This window comes from Canis lupus, chromosome 33, assembly GCF_011100685.1.
Source record: "Canis lupus familiaris isolate Mischka breed German Shepherd chromosome 33, alternate assembly UU_Cfam_GSD_1.0, whole genome shotgun sequence".
NCBI lineage: Eukaryota > Metazoa > Chordata > Mammalia > Carnivora > Canidae > Canis > Canis lupus.
In genome coordinates, this window is record NC_049254.1 from 28,449,389 (window position 1) to 28,449,677 (window position 289).

Consider the following 289-nt stretch of genomic DNA (forward strand, 5'->3'; position numbering starts at 1 on the left):
GGAGCCCGCGGCCACGAAGGCGGGGAGCTCCATCGGGACCGCTCGGTGAGGCCCGGGCCGGGGAGCGGCGCGGCCCGGAAGCGGACACCCGAGGGGGCCCTGAGCCGCGGGGCGGGCAGGACTCCTACCATCTGTCTGGAGAGCCTGCGCTTTACGGCTCGGGAATCAGGCTCGCTACGTGCAGCCCCGAACTCCAGCGACCCCATCCGCAGGCGGCGGGAGGACCCCCCCCCCGCCTCTGGCGCGCCCGGAAGAGAGGGCGGAAGAGGCGGGGCTCCCTCGCGTGACG